The sequence below is a fragment of the Brassica napus genome, chromosome C2 (assembly GCF_020379485.1).
Source record: "Brassica napus cultivar Da-Ae chromosome C2, Da-Ae, whole genome shotgun sequence".
In the NCBI taxonomy this organism is placed as follows: domain Eukaryota; kingdom Viridiplantae; phylum Streptophyta; class Magnoliopsida; order Brassicales; family Brassicaceae; genus Brassica; species Brassica napus.
In genome coordinates this window covers 35,110,065-35,117,722 of record NC_063445.1, presented here as the reverse complement: position 1 = coordinate 35,117,722, position 7,658 = coordinate 35,110,065, and the positions used below count along the sequence as shown (strand labels likewise).

At 35.6% G+C, this 7,658-nt stretch overlaps 1 pseudogene; it reads right to left on the bottom strand.

Annotated features, from left to right (window-relative positions):
- Nucleotides 1–1,801: 1,801 nt before the first annotated feature.
- LOC106390943 lies at nucleotides 1,802–4,928 on the bottom strand (annotated as a pseudogene).
- Between the last annotated feature and the right edge of the window lie 2,730 nt (nucleotides 4,929–7,658).

Sequence of the window (7,658 nt, the reverse complement as noted above, 5' to 3'; positions counted from 1 at the left end):
TATCGAATTACATATAAAACTCATTTGTATACTTCCATATGTATTCAACATACATAAAAAGTATCAAATAATCTCATAAAAATAGATGAAATTCAAATTATGAAGGAAGCTATCATTGAATTAATCTTTATAAATTAATAAATTATCTTTATAACAACATTATTAATTTATAGAGTTTTTACTGTATCTTTTATATACTAAAGCGCAAGTCGCCTGGTGAATCAAATCATGACACGTGGAATTTATTATATTGTTTAAAGAAAAAAAATAAATGCAAAAAAGTAAAAAATTTATCTGTAAGAAACAGTTTCGTTTATTAATTTATTCTGTTTACTTTTAATATAAATAAAATCCTATTATTTCTCATACTACACCACGATCTCCTTACGATTATTGAAACCGCTAATCTTTTCTTATAAAAGATTTTACTCTACGTTATGTAAATTCAAGTTCAATGGCTTCAGTGATTCTCCCTCTATCTGAAAGTCAATTCATAGTTCAAAAAAGAAGAAGTCAATTCTATATCTTGCTAAACATTTGCACATCAATAGCATCTGAGAGAGAAAAAGATGAGTGCAAATTTTCATATGGCAAAACTTCCTGCAAAGTGGAAAATCATGGTTAGTGAGATGAAAAACAACCGACTCTTAATGACTCAAATCATAGCTTGCTTTTATGTTTTATTTGAACCTTTTTCTTTAACCTATTCATAATTTTCTCTTTTTTTTTGTTCTTTTAGATACTGGCAAAATCTACGTACTTCTATGCAGTAAAAGGTAAACCTAATGAATTAGGTCAATTTTGTTTTAAAGTGGACTATATTAATTTTCAATTTGCTGAAATATGATTATTTGTTGTAGTGGTAATAGTTCAAGGAAGGAAAGTAAGAAGCTCATTTTAAAACTTAACAGAACACTTACAAGCCCCATAACAACTTGAGAAGCACCCCACGAAAAATGAAAACATGGTGACATGGTGATAACAACAAGGTACAAAATGGGGTTTAAGTGGTAGACGATACGAGGACTCATGTCTACTTCTAGATCAAGATATCGTAACCTTAGATTGGTCTTTCTTATTTTTGTATTGTGATACTATTCTTTGGATTAAAATATGTAGATTTTCTTAGAAAAAAAAGGATTAACATAGCACTAAAAATAAAAGAAAAATGAAATATATATATAAGAGAAGAGCTAAAAGTTATCCACAAAAGTAAAATTAATATTTTTAATTTTACTTGTGCTAGATATATGCCTTTCCTCAGATTTCGTATTTAATGATTTTGGATTAAGTGATCACTATTGACATGTATTTTGGATCCATATTAGGCAGTTATATGTGCTAGATATATGCTTTCCCTCAAATTTCATATGTATTGATTTTGGACAAAGCGATCAGTATTGACGTGTATTTTGGATCTATTGGGCAGTTATAAAATATAAATATCAATTTTTTAAAAAAATCTACCAATAACTTTAAAATAAAATTTATCTTCATTGTAAATTTTATATATATATATGTTATATAACTAAAAATATTAAAAAAAAATAAGGCCCGTGCTATGCACGGGAGTAATACTAGTATATATTATTTTAAAATAAATAAAACCTGATAACAACATACTAACATAGAATTAGTGTATCCTCCCACAAGTAACCGTAAAATTATAGGATTTTTTTCGGTCAGATCTTTTAGGATTATTTTCGGGTTATCCTAATAGTTTGTAGTTTTTCTTGGAGGTAACCCTGTCGCAGAATAGAAGAAGCCTTGCACCAAATCCTTCATTGCGAGGAGACACCAGTAATGGAAAACATATGATTATGGCTGTGTTATTTTCACCTTAAGAAATGAGATAATGGTACATAAATAATCCAATCTCGAATCTATAGAAAGATTTAAACTTTTATTCGTATAGAAAAGCTGGCTTAGAGCACAAGATGTGAAAGCTTATGAGGAAAGAGAAAGACAAGTCAACAATTATACAGTGGGCACCTGCGGCTAAAGTCGTCTTGTGCCACCAACTTGTATCTCTATCCATCTACTTCCCTAGGCTACTGGGCTCTGTTTCGGTGATGGACAAGCATAAGAGACATTTGTTAACAAAGACACAACAAGGAGATAGTACAGAGAAATCTATTGACAATTGATATAGCAACGTTTTTGTATTATTGTATAGATAAAGCTTTACCTTAACATAACTAAACGGTTTATCAGATGTTAAGTTGAAACCCTGTTCCATTCCATACCCGAAACCTTAAACATACGGTTGAGAGTTTCAAACCTTTAGACATATAGTTTTACTCTGGTTTCTTGGTGGTCTCAGGATTGTTGTCAACATTTGTGTCATTAGTCGTCTTAAAGGATTCGTTTTCTTTCGCTTTCTTCTCAGCTTCACGAGGACTGGTCAAATCCTTCTCAACGTCCTCACTCTCTGTGCCTTGTGCAGGTTTTTCAGAGTCTATAGTCAGAGTTGATACCTCATCCCTTGATGCATACCAGGAATGGCCACAGGCAATACACTCCAGCTAGAAACATAAAACAAAAATCAGAATGTGATTATTAATATTAATGGATATGCACAGTAAGAGAAGAAGATCATGATGTATATATCCGAGAATAGGTAAGGTAATACGGAAAAGCATAAGAACCTGATAGCGATCTCCATGCCCAGCTTGGATGATATCCTCAGGCCAACTTTAATTTGACTGCATCTTGAGCATCTTGCATCAGTCATCTACATCCAAAACCAACACATGATATGGTCAAACGCATTCCCCCAACTGAAATCCAACAAGCTAGTCAGAAATGAGAAAAACCTGCATTTTTTCCGCATCATCAGGCTCATTCTTCTCCGTTTCCTTAGCAGTTAGACCCTCCTGAATCCCATAAATACCAAATCTTTATTCGTTTTAACATGTAAGATGTACTCACTAGTCATTGCGTATTATGACACAGAATAAGATTTAAGTAATGGAGACTGAACGAAAACAGGGAGGGTATCTGTGTGCAAATATGTAACATAACAAGTCCCTAACCTTTAACTCAGTGGGTGACATGCTCAAAATCTTTGCTGGTTCTAACTCGCCATTGAGCAGTCGTCTAGCCAGCAGTGCAGTGTTCTGCAGATAAAACAAAATGAAATTTACCGTTAAACACTTAGAATAAATGCTTAAGTGATGTCTACGGCAAACTGGGGACCTACACAGTCTCTCTAAATTCATAGACCAATTGTTATGAAGAAGACAATCACGTATGTATTGTATTGGTCGGAGAACCAAGAGCAAAAAATAAGGAAAAAAAGTAATGAATGTGGAACCTTGAGATTGAAAACCAGTGCCCTCATCCTTTGATTGTATTTGTGGTAATCCGATGCAAGAGAAACATGTAGAGCCAGCTAAAGAGCACACACCGGAGGAACAGCAGCATCTGGCCAGAGAAAGCTCTCATCCTGTCAAACAAAAGGGTTATTCCAGTAACTACTGAACTCGGTATGAAAGATCAAAAAGTTAGAAACGTTCAGTTAAGAGTTAAGACCTTTAATGGATTCTCGTGAGCTCCATTTTCAGTCTTTGCATCTTTCTCACCCTGTTCAAGATCTGAAGCCACCTTTGCTTCATCGGCAGCTTGTTTGTTCTCAGCGGTGTAGCAAATGTTCTGGACTGCTTCCAGAAGCTTTGCCAAACACTTGTCACGATGAGCATCACCTGTTAGTGAGTTAAACTTCTGTAAGATGGAATGATACTCCGAGGAAATAGCGCTTCCAGGGGTCTCAGGTTTAAGAAACGCATCTTCCTCCTTTCTAACATCAACAGGAGGTATGTTAACTTTCCGGGAAGATCTTTTAGCCTTCAACAGAGTCTCTAGATCAGCATGCACTTCCTCAGGTTCAAGGTCAGGAAGATCACCCAATCGCGACATGGACTTCTCAACAAGGAGGTCAATTTCATGTTGTTTTGTATCCTCGTAATCCTTATCGGTCAGCTTCCAGAGCTTCTTTTCGACAGTATCATACACCTTTCGCACGACAAAACCAGGGTTAACTTTGCGTTTAGGAAGCTGCTTATGGGCTGGGACAAAGTAGACCACGCATCTGTGCATCACGGACTCAGCTGGCACCTCATCACGATGGAAAATGTAGAAAAGTTCTCGTGTATCACTAGATTGCCAGTTTCCACCACCCTTTTTCTCCGCTTCTTCAGGGCGATAAAACCACTGTCCCAGAATCATCATGCTTCCATATTTTGTTTGAGTAATATCCTGCCAAAGAAAGAAAAAAGAAGCAAGTCTTACTTCAAACCGGATGGTATAGCACGGAAGAACTGGTAAAGCATACACAAAATCTAGCAAGCGCAACAGTACCTAGATAATGGCAACATATGGCTTTTGGCTTTTGTCTTCTGGGACCAACAGCACCGGATCCTCCTGTCAGACAGAGTGGAAACAAATGGTCTCTTAGGTCTCAAGCAAGCACAGAATCAAAGTTCACAACTTTCAATTCCAAACCTAAAGAGTTCATCAGGAGAAAACAAATCCCTAAATTAACTCGAAAACCTAAAAGCTCACCAGATTGTATTTGTTGCCGTCGTACTCGAATTGCAGGAAATGGGTTCTTCTCCATTTGCCTTTACCCGTAACCTTAACCGATTCACCAACCGGGCTCGCGTCATCGGGCTTCTCTTCTTCTTCTTCCTCCGTTTCCTTCTCCTCTTCGAAATCTTCGTACAGCTTCACCGTCTTACGCTTCCCCTCCTCAGGGCTCCTCGACTTCCCTCCCTTGGACCTTGTTGCCCGTACATCCTCTTCTTCGTCACTCGACACTTGTGCGAATCGCCGTGACAACACCATCTCTCTCGATCAATTTACGAATTTTGCTTTTTGTGATCGCTCCAAACTATTCATCGACTCTTTTAATCATATAATATAATGAGTCACTTTTCTCATCCTGAGCCGCCACGTCAGCACGTAAGTAAGTTCCACCTGTGATTCGAACCTGGGTATACTTTATACATTGATGGTCGAAACTAATATATGTTTATGAAGGTCGGAAACCTTTTCTTACAAGTGTATTATGAGTTTCATTTTTAAATGAGGTTCATCACGTTATATGAAAAAATCAACAATTATAGTTTTTCCATATTGTAAACTGTCTTCGTTTAACATGAGTTAAGGTTCTTTTCATCATTGTCTTAGACAAGTCTGAGTTACAGAGTTAAGTTGTGTGTCTGTTCGTAATCTATTTTTTGCACCGGTGAACTCTTCATCTCCCCATCTTAAATTGTTTGATCTTAAATGTTCCTGATTTGTAGCATTTCTGTAAACCATATATATATGATTCTCATCTTTAATGAATCCAATCTGCATCTCCACAAAACTCATTGATTCATCTTAACTTTAACGATATTCTAGAAAATGTCTCTCTGCCTCTCCAGTTCCTCAAACCGGCGTTCCCGGCATCCGTCACTCAACCTTCGAGTCTCTCCGTGTTGGTCGTAGTAGTCAGAGCATAGCCTCTAACCTCCTCGCTTATGGGATGCTCTGAACTTCAAGAAAGACACTGAGTTTATAGGAATCACGGTTCTCTTTCTTGATGAAAAGGTAAGTTAATCTTCGATTTATCACACTTATTTAATATAATTGTTTTTAATTGATTTTCTGATTCTTTGTTAAATAATATTATTTGCAGATTCCGTGATTCATGGGTTTATTTCCGCCGGACGTGCTAATCTTTACATGCCATCTTTGTAAGCCGGTTTCATTGTGAAAGTCAATCGTTTTGAAGTTGCTATGTGATCAAGCATGTACAAGATAATTGATTATTCATTCCTCATTCGTTTCATCTCACCAACTATTATTGATGAAGTCATCATGGGTGCTCCTGAGATCAATCTCCAATCATAATTAGACTGTTTGAGAATTTCCAAGTGATTGCGAACACAAACCTAGAACTCTCATGTATATTATCATATTGCATTTGGGTTTATAATATGTTTCGTTATCATAACTGATATTTAAACTCGAAGATGTGGTTGGGAAAATCCGTTCTGTCCAGGGCTCTGACCTCACCAAAGAAACAACTCGAGTCGTTATCCGTCTCCTCATTGATCCGTAAGAAACAAACAACACACAATTTCCTTTATATTATTATCTCTATTGTGCTAACATCAATAATCATAATATTTTCTACCCAAATTCTATGGTCGTCTATTTATCTCCCTTACTTATCAAATTAATTGTACACAAACCTATATTTTACAGCTTAAAAGAAACCACAACAACCCAAACAATCAAAACACTAAAGACTAGAATTCCAAAAAAGACGAATCATTAATGATCACCCCTCTTTTTTGTCTAATCTTAGAAATAAATTTCAAAACAAATATACCAAACCAATCACCTCAACTAAAACTCAACGACACATACATCGAGTCAGTTAAACAAATATAAACTACACGGCCATCTATTTAACAATTTACAAACTTATTTTTGCAACGATACATACATAGAGTCAGCTAAACAAATACAAACTACACGGCCAATTATTTAACAATTTACAAACTTACTTTCACAACGAAGAAGACGAAGACGACAACCAAGATCAGTGAAATTACCTAAACAAAAAAAGCAGAGTAAGTTATGAACTCTGATAAATACAACTAACAATGATTTTTGTTTACATATTACCCATCAAATAAAAGATAAACAAACACAACCACAAGAGGAGATACAAGAGACAATCCCGACAGACACAAAAGCGGCAACAACAGCTCTTATAAAAATAGCTTACATGCCCAATGTCAACAGACCAATGCTATTGTCTTCTTATGAGATATACATAAATTCGTTTAAAACTCATTAAAGCCCAAATACTCAGAATTGTCACTCATTTTATAGTTATTTCTACAAGTCTTCATGTATTTGTTTTAAAGGTCCAGTAAGAGCAACAAGTTTAAAAATAAAATAAAAACATATAACAAACATAATAAGGATAGTAAAAATTATTACTTAATACACACAACTTACACGACTAAACTGGAGAAAAAAATATCCAGAAACAAAAAGTACTCTCAACAACTTTAATATAATTTATATACTCTCAACAGTACAAGAAACAAATTAAAAAGACAAACAAACAATAAGTCTCAGTGACACAGTAAACAACAACACGAACTATATCAATCACATTACTAACACAGTTTAGTCCTTCATAAGTGGAGAACAATGCATACACAGTTCATCATCACAACTCTAACCCTATAACAATAAAAAAACTTGAAAAAAAACTCAAAACGCAAAATTCACAACTACAATAACCCTAGTAAATATTGAGATGAAACAAGAATTCTGTACACAACTCCGCGCGCGGGGGCAATGCCCCTAGTGATAATAATATACGTACTCTCTCCTCTTTTCTTAGTCGGCAATCAAGTAAGCCCAATGGGCGCGCATAGACAAGTACAAGAAGATATATGGACTGCTTTATTAGCCCAATAATCCATTTCACTACAAATTAAGATAAGAATAACTGATGGATGAGATTGGTCATGAAATTCTTGGCCCATATATCAGCGGCTCTACCGGTATTAGATCACGAGGATCCGGTTTGAGATGGGTTAGTCCGTATGTAATATAGACGGGGTTAGCGGATGACCTGCACCAAT